Source organism: Anticarsia gemmatalis, chromosome 14, assembly GCF_050436995.1.
Source record: "Anticarsia gemmatalis isolate Benzon Research Colony breed Stoneville strain chromosome 14, ilAntGemm2 primary, whole genome shotgun sequence".
In the NCBI taxonomy this organism is placed as follows: domain Eukaryota; kingdom Metazoa; phylum Arthropoda; class Insecta; order Lepidoptera; family Erebidae; genus Anticarsia; species Anticarsia gemmatalis.
Window position 1 is genome coordinate 9,600,015 of NC_134758.1, and position 17,829 is coordinate 9,617,843.

The window sequence follows — 17,829 nt, forward strand, 5'->3', positions numbered from 1 at the left end:
ATATTGAGATTTAAAAACAAATCTTACGGCACCTTTGCAATCGTGTTTCTCTCAACAAGTATTTAATCTATCAATCAGTTTTCATATTATAAGATGTAAAACTAGCACTTCAAAGGATACAATAATTTCGACACCGTCGCTTTTACTTATTCTATCATCAATTATAATAATATGATCTTAGAACCAGAACAAGACAAATTCACATGTTCAAGTAATTACTCTTAATCACTACCGTTTTGTATGGAGCAGGTAATTCCTTTGGACTGTCAAAAGGATTTTAGTGATTTTCAAATCCAGACGAAATGCTTTGGTAATTGTTTCCCAAATACATACATATCTATTTGGTATTTATTGACTAAATTCATTCATATAGAAGGCCTTTATTTACATATAAGGAAATGCTATATATTTTTTAAATTACAAAATGATAACTGGTGAAGAACTGTTTTTGGTATGTCCAGGAATAATTCGTTACAAGGCTCATTCTAGTAAACATATTTTTTCTTTACAACAGATGTTTGCAGTCATATCTGTGCAAATACTTTGTACAACCAAGCAATACCGTTTATGTCCAAAAACAGAAATACATTACACAATCTGTTCAAATGTTGGTTACAAAACGTTTTCAACAAATACTGGTACAATCTAAACTATTATCAGTCCGCAACACAGCGGGATCGGTTGACAAATGTCCACACGTTGAAACTTTATCAGTTCAACTTTCAAACAGCAAGTAAACACTATTACATTAGTCATGTCGAAGATCGCAATACTCATATTTTGTGATAGCAAAAGGACATAGTCTAACAACTTAGTATAGGTGTCAGTAAACAACTTGAACACAAGTACCAAGTTTCAAAAGGCTAACTGAAAGTAGATCTATTGCAGAGGATTCTCGGTTGACTGTTCTACCAATTCTACCTATACAGAGCCTTATATGAAATGTGTGCGAGAGGCGAAGGCATACAATATGTAGGTCCAGACCATGCACTTATGCAGAAAACGGTTGTCTACGATTGCGGTTTGTTTTAAACATACACCAAATTCGATCGTTCTACTAAGTTGCAGGACTATAGTTGTAACAACGTAATCAATTTTATGTCAAATGCAAGTGCTTGCATAAAACTTTGCTTATAGTGTAGTTTTAGCATGCTATGATTCCTGCACTATTTTTGAGGAAATAGTCTATTTTCTTACTCGAAACATAACTCTTACCTCCTAAATCATTTTATAGAATTTGATCTAAATTGGTTGAGTTTGGGTTTTAAAGTGTAACTAAGACATACATTAGTTTTGCTTTTGCATAGTTAACGGGATTAAGAGGTTTCTACATAAATTCGAGATAAATTGAAATAATAAATTAAATATATTAAATAAAATGCAAGTTTGGATCTGATTTACATTTTTATTAGTTTCCCACGATACCGTCTCATATAATTCAGAATAGACAGTAAACCACGAAATACTAGTTTTTAATGACTACTCTTACTTTTGGAATAGTTCCTGTTCTTAGACAGTTAGAAGCTGCTTACAAATCACGGTTTGGAAGTAAACTAAGTCTAGAAAAAAACATCCTACGTTTGGGAATTATCCATCTATAATAGAAAAACCTAAAAAGCATAATATGTAATAACAAACACTGTAGAGGTATTGAATGCAAACGACTCTCTTCTCCCTATCTTATTATGAGTGCAAGTGGCGATAGTTCAAAAATGAATTAATAAGTAGTAAGATGCTACAAGAGTAAAGAAAGTGTATTACAATCATTGAAATATAACGTTCACAGGTGTGGCCACTTGGTTCCCAAGCTTTCATAGCTAAAGTTATCAGGCTGTTGTAATGTTCCCATAGAATTTAGGGCTTGTTACCATCTTACCTCTGTGGTCGACGTGTAAGCCTTTCGCTAAAGGTCAAAGGTTTGCGAGATTCATAGTTCTTTGGACTGTTTGTGGTCTATACCAGTAGATTTGTTATTGGAGATTTTTAGATGTGAATGAAGCAAAATGTGTTTGTAGGATTCTAGCAAGTGGCGTTCCGTGGTATCTGCCTACACTATGAAAAAAAACGTGATTTAACTTTATTTTAGTGGAATCTTGAATATGACACAACTAAACGAGACAATGATTTGGAATAATAATTGAAAGTAAAAATTCTAGATTTTTTTCTATAGATGCTTTTCTTGTTCAGAAACCCTGGGAAATATAGTCACTAACGAACATAAATATAATTTGTAAGCAGCTGATAGCAGCCATGAATATTTCATTCAACTTTACTGCGTGTGCTCGCGGCTAAGGATTAGAATCATTCAATGAATCATGCATTCCCCATACACCGTTTACATTACATTGTAAACTTAGCTAACGGCACAACACTAGTGGCCCAGCACTAGTGCTAGCGGCTACTGAGACATTGTTGTAACCACTGTTTACTAAACACATGGTCACAAGCTACCGTACTCATAAATAATACACTTTATATCTCCATCTACAAAATAAAATACAGTTTCACAGTAATTAGACCACTACCCATAATATATAACACAATTAGTTCCACTAATTCAAAGTCATCTGATTAATAGTCACAACTCAATCTAATATCCGTATCTTTGAACCTGTTTCTTAAAGCGTAACCGATGCATAAAAGCCTGCAATTTTCACAAAATGTATACATCAATCTTATCTGGGTACCATTTATTTGCATAAAGTGTATACAGAAGGGTAATTCATCACAGTAAGGAATAATTAGCTAGGTAGAATGAGCAAGGGTTTCGCAATCATCGGGAAACGTTTGTAAACGGCTTAGACAGCTTCCTAGAGTGTGCGATTAAAAATAGATAGCCTGCGGCGGCCGGCGAGGCTATTTGTCGTGTGGAGACGGCCCATCGCCTTCTTGACGGTGAGAGATTTGTGGAATGTCGCCGCGTGAAGCCTTATATTGTTTTATATCAGTTAAGGGATTTGTTTTTATCTTAGCTCACATTGGTACTGGTTTAGTTCAAATGTCTATAGCTTTGATCCAAGTGGCAACTGTCTCGGATAACACTTTTAAGGTCAGTTGTTAAAAGTGACCAAAATGTATGGCTCACGAAGTCTCCTTTTTAGGAAACGCAGGTGTAACGAAAGTAATACAGTAAATTAGCTGATTGACAGTTTTTAAATTGGTCACGAAATTTACTGCAACAAGTGCACATACTTATTAAGTTTGTTTACCTAGTAGTGGTATCAATTATGGTGAAAACTTAAAATTAAATGGTAATATTGCATCAAAATTCCGGACAGTGAAAGTTCAATTTCCAACGAACGTTTGAAATAAACATGGATTAAAGGTGTAATATATAATTACAACCATTCCATTGCAATGCTGCCAGTAAAAATGCTAACCGTTTTTTTCTCGGCTGAGTTTTTTCACACGGTCTTCACTTGTTAATTGGATTATATCGCCAAAGAAAGTACTTTATAGCATCGGGAAAGCAATTTACGAGAAAACTAGTGTGAAATTTAAAAATATCTAACGGTATGCAAGGAAATTCTGTGTTCTCGCGTGACGGAGCCGGTTTGTTCATCCATGTTGGGGACACGTCTTTCATCGACATACTTACGTGACAATTTTCTCAAGAAAAAGAAGTTTTAGATCCATTAGGCCGGTAGCCGTTGATTTTCCCGCGTAATTGCGGATGCGTCACACCGAGTCACACGGCGGCACACAGACACGATCACAAATCGAATCGATGTTTTTTTTTTTAAATATAATTTATTTAGCGGAAATTCTGCACGTACCGTTCACTCAGTAATGGATTCCCCACACTTCCTTTTAGTTGTCGGAACGCGATAATAGCGTTCCCCTGGACATTGTCGCTTTAACACGTGCAGCGCCGATAAGCCGCTGACCGGTTCCAAAATTACTACTTGTTAACGATTACCTCTCCATTTAGTGTGATCTTGTGCATTCTTCCTACGGTCGTTCCCTTTTGTGTCGGCTGATGCAACACCCGCTCTACCTTTTACGGCACGACGACGTGATGTTTTTCGTAGCCACATTATATTTGTTCAAAATGTATGATTATATTTGCATTTCCCTTTCGACCAGACAATAGAACTTTCTAAAGCTAACAGAATAAAGCCGAACTAACAAACGCGTAGTGTTGTTGCGAGTCTGTGTGTTTGTTCGTTTGTCAGTTTAATGAACGGGCCGACGTCACGGACATTAACTTTTCGACTTTTACAAAGTTAGTTTTTCTCGCGGACTCTTCAATATTTCTCATGCACAGAGTTGATAATAGAGTGTGGTAGATAATGCGGTGTTACGATTTGTTTGCAGTGCATGCTGCGAGTCGATAGACTGATCAAATAGAAAGGTTATGAGTTGTGGGCGTGACCTTTACGACTTGTGATTTTGAGCCCTTCGAGAACGCGATGTTGTGAAACTGCGCGCACGCCGTGTGCGTCCTACAATCGATCACCAGCTTGTATTAGTACTCACTGAACGAATGATCGCGGCCAGAATTTCTTACAAAACTCCAGTCGTGATACTTTTGACGTATAAAGTCGAGTGTTGTCGTGATCACGGTTTTGTCGTAAAGACCTCACTTCGCTGTAAAGGTTAAACTTTGTGTGTAATATGAATGTTATCTGCGAGTGACTTGATCGATGTATTGTCTGGCTTTTTGACCATATACGATCAAAGGTTATGAAATGCGATATTTCTATTTATTTACGGTTGTTCATTTGTATGATGTTGAATAATTGTTATTGGATATGTGGCGTTATTTTATAGATTTCGTATTTAGAGATTCATTCCACCTCTTTGAAAGAATGATTGATCGCGATAAGTGTATAGTTAGACATGCAAGTTATTCGTTGTAAAATTCCACGCGACGATTGCCCGGTGTCTATCGCAATGTAGATGTAACTGCTACCGACTAGTGGAAGGTGCTTTGTTTAAGGGTCAATTCGTCAAGTTAATGAGAGTCCATAATGTCCGTCATAGAGCTGACAAGTCAGGCTGACGGCTTAATTTTCCAATGTACGGAAGGGTTTTTGATGGCAGCCATTTATCTTATAAATCGGTACATTTAAGTTGCGGAATTATAGGTCATTAAGGTTTTGCTCGTTTAGCTAAAACGTTGGCAGTTCTATTGTACACTGCTGCGATAAATGAATTCATATTTTATACTGCAGATATTATCTAACTCCCGGAATTGAAATAGTGCAATGGAGTACCATTTTGAGTTTAAAATTATAACATGTTTATTCTAACTTATCTTGGCCATAGAAGTATAATACCTTAATTAGATAGTAGTACTAGTTTTATAAACTCCTACAACTGGTTAAAATAGAAACAATTACTTGGCAGTATAAATAATATCAGGTAAACCACAAAGTGGCACAATGGCGTCGCTAAAACGATAATGGAGCGAGTTTGTGGAGTAAATTAGTAATACGGGAGATATCAATTAAACGGATGGAATGGAAGGCGCGCCGGTAACACGGTCGCCGTCATGGACGCGGACGGATAATTGTTTTTACATTTTCTGTGATATTTCTATGCAAAATATTCTGAAAAATTCTTTGTAACAGTTATAATAGTTTCATAGATAATGTTTAGTGAATCTGCCAAAATGTCAGTCATCACGGAAAATACCTAGTTGTCCGGATTTAAAGTCGACTCTTAAGCAATGCGTTTAATAAGGTTATGATTATGTATTTTTTTTAGGTTATAAATGAAAGGACTTTATTTAGTCATTTTTCATAAGATAACTGCAGTGCTGCAATGATTTCTGTCGCTGCAATACAAAAGCAAATGCTACTTCGTTACTCTCCGTACATATTTGTAGCTCATTTCGTAAATATCGTTGAAACTACATAAGTAGTCAATCACTTATTCCAACCTTTTTTATGTCCTCTTAAACATTCTGGCCTTTAAGTGTTCGTGTTTGTAAGTAATATATTATTAGAGGTATGCGTTACTTTGCATAAACATTTGGCTTAATGGCGATGAGTCTATCTTTATTTAAATGAAGCGCTGAGTGATGTAAGTACCCACCATCAGATAATCTATTAATACATTCATTTAGCGTTCAAGTAAATATGTTTTTAACTGATACCTATACATCGCGTGTTGTATGTTGACAAAAAGTACTTACACCGTAATTATAGGGTTAATGGTGTGCAAAACTTGTAAAAAATCTGTTGTTCGTTTGGTCGTGGAAGCGAGACGTAGGAAAACATAACGGGACACGGATAGGTCAAATTTCCGGATATAGGGAAGTTTTTGTTCACAGTGAAGCTGCCAAGATTAAGAATGATTTATAGTAGCTTCATTTCTGATAAAAATCACTCTGAAATCTTGCATTTAACTGTGAAGTTCCGTGAAACAAAATAAACAGAGAGATAATAAAGAATTTCACATTTCGACATCATTTTTTGGCACAAAAAATGTACACGAAAAGGTTATTTACATTTATATTTCATACTAAAATTATAAATAAAACATAACCCTGTGACAATCACCGGGACAATAAGGTCACCGTACAATGGTACTCTCTACCGGGTACAGCGGACCGATATAATTGCTCACTTGACGAAGGTTTGACGCGGTGTTCGAGGGTTGATTGCGTCCCGCCACTCTTTTTGTTCAATTAGGGCTGTTTGTACCCCCATTTCGGTAATTATACAAGTAATGTAGTTACGTTTGATAGCGAGAGGGCTTTGTTTTAAAATTTAACGTGTGTATGTGCCTGTCTGACTGAGTTCAAAGCCTGTCAGCCTGTGAAACGTGTTCGTCAGTCGTTGCAGGGGGTCTCACCCACAAATAGAATAAAAAGCGATCCATTCGAACACTGTAGATTGATATTTGCTTTGTAGAGTTCAGGTTGGAACAAAAATAGCTGGGTAAAAATCGGATGCAAAAGTGTTATGGAGTAACAACGATTTTACTAACAAAGTCAAATTCAGAAAAATACGGTATCGGTACTATACTTTTTTGTATGAAAATATCAATTTAAATTATTTCTATTGGCCACGGAATAAAATCGAGAACTGTAAACATACTTTGTAATACAAATTTGAGACGCTGAACGTTCGTGTCATGTGTGTGTGCCAGGAAAGAAAGACTAAACTGACCTAGTAAAACCGCCTCTTCATCATTTTGGCTTAATAGACAAGGATATACCAACTCATAAAAGCAAGGAGAAACCGTTTTCTCTTATTATAACGTTTAAGCAACAATCAACGCGTACAACAGTAAACGTTGAAAACAGTAAAACAGCGTAGGAAACTGTCTATCAGATAATTATGTAGTAAAATCTACTGTTACGCGATCATTTTAACTGTTAACCCTTTGGTGCCTACGTCCGGGAAATGGGTTAACATCGCGATAATTGGGACTTGTAAGCATTATGTTATAATAGGTTTGTACACTGAGATATGAGATGTATTTGATTGATATTTGAGTTGATTTTAATGCCTATGTTTGGATTGAGATGCAGCAGATCGAAGTAGGTAGCATGTCTTGTCACTTATTCAATTCCTTTGAAAAGTTTTTAAAGATGCAAAAATATCATAATCCGTATTTGGCCACTATGACGAAATCAAGGTCTAACCTCTCTGTTATTCTGGAAGAAGAACTTTGCTCATCTCAGGTTCTTGCCGGTCAGGAATAGACGTTTAAATTTTTTTTCTTGTTTTCAATTAAGTCGTAACATACATATAATATTCGTTGTAACATTATCGATGTAATTAATAACCAATGCAACCCAACATGAAGAAAATAAGCATACCTACAATAAAGCACAATTTTCTTTACTCGTTGCTTAGTACAAATTCCAAAGGTTTTGCTTGTGGGTGGCGGATGATAACAAATTAAACTAACAAGTTAACCGTGAAACGTAGAAACATTTGAATAGATAATCTATTTAATAGTAACTAGCATCAGATAGCAAGTACAATCGTCCACAGATACAAATCCAATTCTCATAGTATTATTTATTTTAAGAAATTACTTTAGCAGTAAAATATCGTAAGAGATCTTTTACAGTAGGTCGATTCTCTACTACTATCGACTGCCGACAACCGAACTGACATCGAGAAATTTTGTATGAAAATCTGAAATATTTTGGCAGTACATTTTAAATGTCAAATGTCGATAGCTAGCCGGTTTGCGGAAGTCAATAGTGGTAGAGAACTGAGGTACAGGTGGTGTTCTTTAAACTCAGCCTACTTCATGGCTTCATATACTGTAAGTATGTAGTTTATTAATGTTGCAGCAATTAAAAGGTTGATGAAGATATCTTCTGACCTGAGTGTTGCCAGAAACAATTACTCGGAAGAATATTATTCTATTTGTCTTTTTCTTTCTGTTATTATTTGTAATTAGCTGACCCAAGCAATTTCGCTTTCGTCGCATTCGAGAGAAAGAGTGATCTTTCCCCGTTTTTGTAACATTTTTTACTGGTACTCTGCTCCTATTGGTCGTAGCGTGAAGATATATAGCCTATAGCCTTCCTCAATAAATGGGCTATCTAACACTGAAAGAATTTTTCAAATCGTACCAGGAGTTCCTGAGATTAGCGCGTTCAAACAAACAAACAAACAAACAAACAAACAAACAAACAAACAAACTCTTCAGCTTTATAATATTAAGTATAGATAAGTATAGATTATCAAACTGTCGAAATGGCAATTTTTCTACATTGTATTATTGACTCCTATTCCAAGTAAAACTACTCTCACCTCTATAGTGTTCAAGCTTAATAAAGGAATGCAAACTCAATTCTTTAACTGACTATACCCACACCCACAGCGCAACCATTGAGGGCGTCCTTGCTGGCCGGTTGCCAGGCTCGGAAGTCACGTGTGATGATGCCATCAACCACGGCCGAGGACCGATAGCCTCACCTCTCCATGTAATGAGGTGTTCACTAAACAGGTGCGCCCTGTGGTTCTTCAATGGAATGTACAATCAAGATGTGAATTGATTACCTCTTTTGTTCTGCGTGTGAATGAATGCGTAGTGCCGTGAAGGTGCGAAGATCTTTCTATTTGTCAGTTCGTGTATTAAGGTTTAAAAATGGACGTTCGTGTATTAAGGTTTACATTTACAAAAGTAAGTGAAAATAGGTGCTTGCATGTCTACAATTCTATATTAGCTACAGATTAGGTTGTAGAATTGGGTGAATATTAAGGTCTTGTAAATAAGTAATGTTTTGATAGAAAACAGTGTTAGGTTATATCAGATTGTTTCTCTATAAGTTAAATTTGGGTCTTACGGCGTTATTGTCAAGTTATAAAATTATGCTTCGTTAACATAACTTTACCAATAATGAATAATCTGGTTAGTACTGTTCTATCATCTGAGATCATCGTATAATACTTATTTATCATTATCATAAAATATATTTATTATAAACCTAAACGAAATTTATGTGATTATGCAGATTTCTGCAATTATCCGCGTTAAAGAACCCTGTTTTGTTAAATAACAGTATTCAACGCTATTAAATAGCGCTGTAAAATAAATTAACTTTAGTTAACCGTTGTTTTGATTTAAGAGTTATAAGCATATAACGCGTTTTCGGATACATGAATTACCATGTTGTTATAATTAGCTATTAAATGCTTAATAATGCATTAAATCGTGTTTAATACATCTCGTGTTATGCCCTTAAGGTATATTTAATAAAATTCTCGAGCCTATACGCTAATTGGAGAGCACCATACTTTTTTCTTTTTTGGGGGTAAAAATTCAGCACCTTTTTACCTGTGAATTGCATTGCAGTGTATTATGTAAATAGAAAATTCTTATTTTTATTCATAAAAAGTAATATACCGTTAGGTGCGACATAAACCGGCGACTTACCTTTCTACTTAGTGACCGGCTTTAGTCAATGATAGTCGTTATCTAATGTGATGCGGACCAGAATCATCCATACTAATATTATAAATGCGAAAGTAACTCTGTCTGTCTGTCTGTCTGTCTGTCTGCTACTCAACCACGCCTAAACTACTGAACGAATTTGCATGAAATATGGTATGGAGATATTTTGATACCCGAGAAAGGACATAGGCTACTTTTTACCCCGGGATAATGACGCATTTCCCGGGAAAATTCAAGTGGCGAACTAAGTCGCGAATAGTCAATATTATAATGACATTGAAATAACAAAATTCCGTTGTCATGGCAACTGTTTTAATGGCGGATATGCCTTAGCGCGACTTCGTTATATTAAGAGATATAAATAATTTTGAAAATATTTTTCGTGAAAAAAAAAAACATTTTATATCATCACGCTACGACCAATAGGAGCAGAGTAACAGTAAAAAGTGTTACAAAAACGAAGAAAATTCTGACCCATTCTCACCTATTCATGTGACGCGAAGTTGCGCGGGTCAGCTAGTCTTCTATAATATAAAAATTCGGCCCTTAATGTGTTGCTAAGCGCAATCTCAAGAGCAACTAAACTGATTTTGCTAAATCATTTTTTATTATAATCATTGAACTATGAGGATGGTTCTTAAGAAAAAAATGCATATTATAAAATAATCGAATGTCGAGGGTTAGCCGGTACAAAGTTCGCTTGGTCAGCTAGTGATAGATAAAAATTAAGACATCCAAATCACGGATTTTTTTGCACAGTAACTTACTGCTCCACTGTTCTTTATAAGAATTGGTTAGCCTAACCGTTGGAACATAGACTCGCATACATACATAGACATAATCTTAGACTGCATCTCAAACTGCTGTTGCTAACTCAAAATCGATCTTTAAAATCGTTCGTGTGCGTAAAACCTTAAACTACAGCAAAGTTATTTTAATGTTATTTCTACTTAGACAGTCATAAACAGTCTAATGGAAGATAAAGAAGATAAACACACTCATTATTATGCCACTACTGTAGTTATGCGTTTGAAAAGTGCATTGAGTTAGTTACTGTCGCGGTTTCTAACAGATAAAATATTTACGACTTAGCAGTAACTTGGTGTAAACGGATAGTTGGGAGAGATGCTTCTTGAGATACGTGGCGGTAAGTAGGTACGTCAGAAATACCTATGTAAAAACTGACACATTTTCAAAAGTATTATTACCAACTAGCTGACCTGCGCAACTTCGCTTACGTCACATTAGAGAGAATGGGTCATAATTTTCCCCGTTTTTGTAACATTTTTCGTCGCCGCTCCTAATGGCCTCAGCGTGATGTTATATAGCCTTTAGCCTTCCTCGATAAATGGACTATCTAAAACTGAAATAATTTTTCAAATCGAACCAGTAGATCCTAAGATTAGCGCGTTCAAACAAACAAACAATCAAACAAACAAACTCTTCAACTTTATAATATTAGTAAAGATGAAAAAATAAACTAATATAGGAAATTCAAAGTATTTTTTACAATCACTGTGTATTGTTGGTTGACCAATAGCAATAATTAAATTAAAATTCTCATACACAAAAGTACGATTGAAAATGTGACAATGTGTTAAATGTGTGCATATTTGTGAAGGCGACTGTACATACTATATTTGAATACTTCAACTGGCACCTAATTTACAAATATTATTCCGAATTGATAAATTATTTTTCACTCATCCCGCGTATACGATACAATGCAACAAAAACTTTTACAACTACCTACACTAGTTTCTGCCTATTCTATGTTTCAATCCAGATAATAATAAATAAACTATGAGTGTACAAAAATTCATTAAAATCCGTCCAGTATTTTTTCATCAAAGCGTAATAAACAGCTTACAAGCAAACATACAAATCCATACAATCTTTCTCATTTATATCATTAGTAAGATTCGATTAGAAATGCAAAATGTAATCGAAATAACACAAATTATTATTAAATTTTCAACGATCAGTATATCGATTTATATTCCTCTCGTAATTGCAGCTCCTATGCTGTTGCTCTGCAATTTTATCCCTACGATTAAATATACTCTCCCTTAGTTATTATTAATCTTAACACTATCGCTCCGTGGTTATGAGACGTATTATTTTAATAAGTTGGTAAGGTTGCTGTCGATTCAACGATTCATCTTCACTTGGTACTGTGTTATTAGTTTCAACGCGTTAGTGGAATAACCACTGGATTTTACGTGGTTGACTGCTTTTGAGATTTAAACTGCTCTTAAGATGCAGAATTACTAGTGCCATCTAAACATATACCTATATGTATGTAAGTACTGGAAATTTGTATTTTTGTGTGAAGAAATCCATATTATAGGAAAGCGATAGTCTCTCTCTTTGTTTGATTTTTACACGAAGTATCTGATATAACAACACAAAATTAGGACACGTTGAGCTACATTCACATTTTTTATAAGCATACACCAAAAGGAAATTATCATCATAAACAAAAGACGATTTTAGTATATACGCAAACGTCGTTTGACTTAACAAATGAATACACTTATTACCTACAAATAACAATTTATTACTGTTTATTCAATTATCGTCTTTTATAAGGCTTTATTCATTTATTAAACACTTACACGTATATTACTTTATACCGTCTTACCGTCCTTTGCCATCATGTTTTGCCGTTGTAAAACGCATCCATTGTGTAGGCCTGATGACCGATAACAGTATATTACGACCCGTTGCTGAATAGTGCTTGTATATGTCCGCAATATTTTGATAGAAATTATGTTTATGGTGAGGCCTAAACTTTCCCAGGGTTATAAGATTGGCTAATGATAGGATAGTCAATGGTTATTTTCATATAACTTAAGTTAAAATGGCCCATGAAAATGATTCGGAAGAGTGAAATACTAATATTTGAAGAATAACTATGCTACATAGCGATGAGAGAATGTGCTAAAAGTTATTATTGCCATTAAATTCGAATAAAATAGTCATGGGATATAAAAAATAACATTACGTTTGTTGCAAAAAACAGGTAAGTACATAAGTTTAAAGTAAGTCAGTGTTATTGGTAATGATGGTAATGACTGATTTTGAAATTGCCAGGCTAGAATTTGTATCTACCATTCTGCAAAAACACAATTGTAAAACCAAACAAATGGCCTGGAAAGTAACAATCTAGTATTGGCAAACCTCCTTGAACCGTGCTTGTCTATAACAATCAAATTTCAACTAGTTCTCATGCAAGCTAGCAGCAGTAATTAAAGGATTGATTGCACTAGCATTGGTCTAAAATACTAATGAATTTGAGCACGGATTTTCGTGACATGCAATATGAATGGAAGTCTTCATTCCAAGGCGAGCGCGCATTAACTAGTTTCTGTGAAATACGTAGGGTCAACTGCCTAATAGTCGATACAAAACTATAAATAATTGCTACCGAGAAACTTCAAGTCTGACAAGTAGAAGACTTGGCGTGCACGATTTATCTGAATTATAATTAAATAGCTTTCCACCCGTGGCTTTGATCACGTATAATTTCACCTCCTTTAGGATGGAATTTCTAAAAAAAAATCTTAGTGCTCCCCTACACTTTCAAAGGAACATAAATGCCTAATAACTCCTTGTGTTTAATAGTGTGTCTGGCAGTCAAACGAAAATGTTTCGTATATACAGATAACTTTTATATTTTTTAAATTAATCATGTTGTTTGACTATATATGTACGTCATTATTTCAGTAGAAAGTTATAGCCACAATACGATGAGAACATTTTATAGTATACAATTTTTCTTTATAATTAAGTAGTAAAATATTGTATGACAAGGTTTTAGGTTCATTTAAGGCAGGTGTAGGACACTAATTTAGGTGGTTAAAAAGGTCTTCTGTCATTTTAAAGAAAAGGAAATTGGTGTCTTGTACACTGAAGTAATAAAATAGTAGCGGCCCGCGGCTGTGTGTTCACTTTGTGCAAAGAGTAGTATTTATTATTTAATAAGTAGTAGTTTATATGTTTCGGGTAGTAAAGCTATCTATAGGATATAAACTTTCGTCCTAGTTTCTTAAAAAACGGCTCAGTCAATTAGCTCAAACAGATTTTTCGGTCATTAGACGATTTTCGATGATCGATAACCATCTTTTGTTTATCTGTCAAACAGATTTTTTGTTTCCTATTTTCGTGAATTATCTAGAATATTAAAAATAATTCAAATATAATTTAAAATAAAGCTTGAAAATCAATCAAATAATTTTGAATTATTTTAAGTCGTCTATAAAATAGTAGGCCTCAACATATTCACCCATTCTTCACAAACTTGTCATACAGATTAGTGCTAGTTATTATTGTATGCAAGAGTAAGAAGAGTAGAGTAAGAATTACTATAGATGGTACCAATAAAATATAAATTAAAAAGAAAAAAGTACTAAGAATAAAAACTGTATATATTTGAGATCGATCAGATGAGGCCACCTACCTTACTAATTCAACTGCTTTAGTATTAGTATGTCAAGAACAAACAGCCTTACCTTAACAAAAAGGAAGTATTTCATGTATTTACCTAATACAGTCTAAACTCCACTAATTGGAATGAATTGCCTCAGGAATTTGTAATCAATGTCATCTGTTAACTCACTCTAAACGGGTAATATGGCTAATTTTGTAATATATCTAAGGTAATCCGGTATTTCATTGAATATCTGCATATTAATATAGCTGGATTACTTATAAAGTTTGTAGTGGTTGTTATACGGATAGTAAGTGCTTGAAACGTGAAGTAATGTGATAGTAAAAAGTAGGCAGCAATAGAAAATACTAGCCGAATGCAATGATGATGATGTTCATCATAATTGAATTGTAAGACATTTTAAATAATTTCTACGACACCCGCTAGAGGCGCTGAACCGCTTGGCATACAAAATTTTTCAATACCTAGCCGGTTGTCGATAGTGGTAGAAATTCGCGGTACTAATGAGAGAGAGTTAAGAGATGTTCAAATATAAGGGACGCACACCAAATTATAAACACCAATTATTGCTACGGAGAATTTTCTCTCAGAAAGCCCGTTTTATCGGAGAATAATCTCGCAGTTAGCACTCGCACATCGTTTTGACCACTGAATCCGCTTTTCCTTAACGACCATTTTTTATTATCCACATTAATCTAACAGTTAAACTAATGAGTAGTTTACCATATAAGTAGTATATCTTATTAGTTAATGAGCGACTCAGCACGGCTATCACTCATCTGGCATAACTGGCATAACTGCGCGTCACAACATCTGCCTACGTCTAACGTGCGATAACGTTGTATGCTCGTACTAAGTTATCTAGCATCTTACTGATGACCCACGGATTTGAGACACTCATAAATATTAATTAATGACTTCTTTGTTAAAGCTATGAAGTTAGTTTAATTTAAAGTGGATAGTACACATTTCTAGTGTCCAGTAGACGCTTTCTCGTGCAGCAAAGAGCTTCAACTTGCCGTCAACCTAGCGTAATCACCTGCGCGTAACTAAAGCAAAACAAGGGCTTCAATACATTGAATGGACTACTAAGTTAGGTTGCGTAGAGCACTGGTTAACATATAGCCATTAGCTAACAGTTGGCAAAACAAAGAAAATTTCTAAAGTTGGTGTTTGCGTGGCAGTAGAGAAATTATTGCAACATAAACTGAATGTCTTGATATGAGTCGGCGTTTATCTGTTTGCGAGATGTGTGCTACAAGCCAAAGAAGGAACCTTATCAGGTATTAGATTAGTTGTAAATAGGTAAACAGCTTTATGTTATTTGCATAGAACTGTTAGTCATCTGTTATTTACTTATTTATTAGCAAGCTTTTGTCCGTTACTTCGATTAACCAATAGCTGTAAATGGAATTGTATTTTTTTTTATTATTTTCAGATAACTTTCGACACCTAGGTGCAGAAGTGCCAGATGGAGAGTAAACATTTCAATTTAATGGTTAAGTTTGTCACCAGCCGCTACAATGACTCACTGGGGTGAATGGTTTGATTCCTAGATAAAACAAAATTACTGCTACAGATTTTTTATTTTACTTGAACACTACGTGAATAACAGTGCCTTTTCGTGTTCGATCTTAAGTGTCAACGTTGTTCAAGGCTACTGTCAGTATCAATGAACGTTTTAAATTTTAAATGACCTAGAACTTTCCAACAGTTTTCCATTAGGAAATGGGTTTTCATTAGCCAGTGATCGACAAGGAAATAGAATTGGAGATGAAGTTGTCAATTTAATGCAGCCCAAGTTTATTAATAAAAAAAAGAAATGGCTTTTATATACCTCTGACTCTCTCAATTAGAGTCACTTCGCCCTTCAGTAATATAGTTAGGGGTATACTTTTTTTACTCGATCAACTATTTAAGGTGATTTATTTATTTATCGTAACTGATGTCACCAGATAGTTGGGAAACATTGCCATTGCAACTCATTCGATTCCCACTAAGGAACAAATATTCTGTATGATAATAAGTTAGCCGTTTTAGATTTGGTTGCTTGTGTTTTTGTAATCCTACACCTGTATCTGCGAAGATGCTCGTGTCACCCAATTTAATTAGTGAATAAGTGTGGCGATCTAGCAAGTCTTAAGGCTAAAACTTGTATCTCTTCTTTTTTATTCTTATCGTATGGTTAATGGTCAACCTGGTGTCAAAGTTGTTCGAGCCGCCCGGAGACCTTTGACGTGGCTTAACGTCTTAACTTTGAAGCACGGAGACGCCCAATTCAAATAGCACTATGCGGTCACCCATCTATGGAATGACCGTTTGCTTAACCCACCGATAGTTTACCGACTGGTGAGCACAACAGGCTATGGACGCTTCAACTTGTACCTAATAATATAATATTAAGACTTAACCATCAGATAAAGTTATCACAAGTAGGTGTGGGTGAAGTTAACGTGTAATGGCGTACTCTCCACGCGTGCAATTACTAAATAATCTGGGAATCTTTACTACAATGGTGGAACGAACCGGACGACTGAGCTCCGTTATATTTTAATCATTTCTAGATGATAAATACGTAAGATAAATGAAGTATATTGTTTATGATATGGCACACTTTTCTCTCTCAAATTATCACGGCACATTACTATTTAGTTATTCTAGTTAGTTGAGGTCCGGGTTAGCTGCAACCGGAAAAATCGCAAAAATCGATTTGTACAAACGAACATAATATACAGCCTATGTATAATTTCCGTCTAGTATAGTTAATAATTTGAAAGAAAAGACACATTTTGTAACATACATTGAATCATTCCTGAGATTACATTACATATGCCTTGCCGCTTTACTTGGTATTTTGCCCAGACATGAACTCATCATGATCACTACAACCACTCACCAAACTGCCGAACTGTCAAGCAAACCAAAGCAAGCAGTGGATGATACGATTGCATTTATCTCAGTAAATATAAAAACCTTGTATACTCTCACTCTCTCGTGCCGGTACGCCGTACGATATCGTCAATAGTAGAAACATTTTCTAATAGCAAGGAGCTTATCATAACTTTTAAACTCTCGCGTTGCATGTTTCACTCATCAGCTATCAGTCAGCCTGGGACCACGGCGAGTGCAACCTGCGCCGAAACGTTAGGCATTTTAAGGTAAAATGCGTGTTCGCGTTAATTCCCGTATTCTATTATACATTAAGCAAGGAGCTTAATTAAAACTTCCAATCGCCTTCAAAATACATAAATAACGAACACACGTGTACTTTTCATGTGTTTAATGTATAAAAGTCACGTAAAATCTGATACGCACCTGTTTTTCTTTGAATACAAGATCGGACTACTAACTAAGAGTATGTTTCGTTATCTCGTTTAATCAAGAGGTTTTCCGGCGAAGAATAATTAAAGAAACGGTACACATATAGACAGAACGCTTTAAATTAAGTGCACTAACTAATCGGAGTCGAGAGGAGCCAGAGGCTACTGCTAGTGTGTTAGGGT